Source organism: Hippocampus zosterae, chromosome 3 (genome assembly GCF_025434085.1).
Source record: "Hippocampus zosterae strain Florida chromosome 3, ASM2543408v3, whole genome shotgun sequence".
NCBI classification, from domain to species: Eukaryota; Metazoa; Chordata; class Actinopteri; order Syngnathiformes; family Syngnathidae; genus Hippocampus; species Hippocampus zosterae.
The window spans coordinates 13,727,194-13,728,075 of NC_067453.1; positions in this window are offsets into that span (position 1 = coordinate 13,727,194).

The window sequence follows — 882 nt, forward strand, 5'->3', positions numbered from 1 at the left end:
GTTGTGAAGTGAATTATTATCACTTTGTTATCTGACATTAAATATTTTTACAGGAACATCTCAGAGGGCAGCTGGGTCACATCCTCTCATGCATTTCATCCTTTTACATACAAACAACATTCCTAAGGCAATGGAATTTAAAACATTTTACTCTAGGCTCAAGTGTGACTGACCAGCTATCCTTACTATATTCTTTCATTTTGTGTCCGTCGGATTTAAGGAAAGAAATGGACAGTCACACCAGTGTAGAAATTGGTTTTCCATAGACGTTCCTGTCTTTCTTTTCCAAAACAGTAACATTTTTTTTTGTCAAACGCCATTTTAACCCTATGCATTTTTAACAGTATGAGTTTATATTAAAAACCATGGTCCACTCTGGGAATTGCGTCCAATTAATTTATATCCTCCTGACTACCAGGAAAAAAATGTTGTCCAATCACATTTTTTTTTAAATTCCCCAATCTATGTGAAGTAATTGGACTAATCAAAAAAAAATTCTTTGAAATCCCACTACATTTTTTAAACAGGCTCAAATACACTTAAAACAACTCAAACAACACTTTAACGCGTCCATAAGAGTCTTATTATTAAAATGCCAACAGCAATTCAAAACAACACGTGTCTGATAAAAAGTATTACCGGTACTTTTCCTCTCCCCATAAAAAGTGCTTGCGCTGAGGGAAGCCATTTTCTACAAATTTGGTATCATTGGAAAGCGCTGAATGTCCTCATTAGAGTAACAACAGGAGTTAATACGATTGGAGGCACTGGGTGGGAGATATTTAGGTTCACAAATGTCCTCTACAGAGGACAAATTTGAATAACTGGTAGCCAGGAGCATATTCCCAAATAGCTTTTGTTTTAGCTTTATTTTGAAATGCT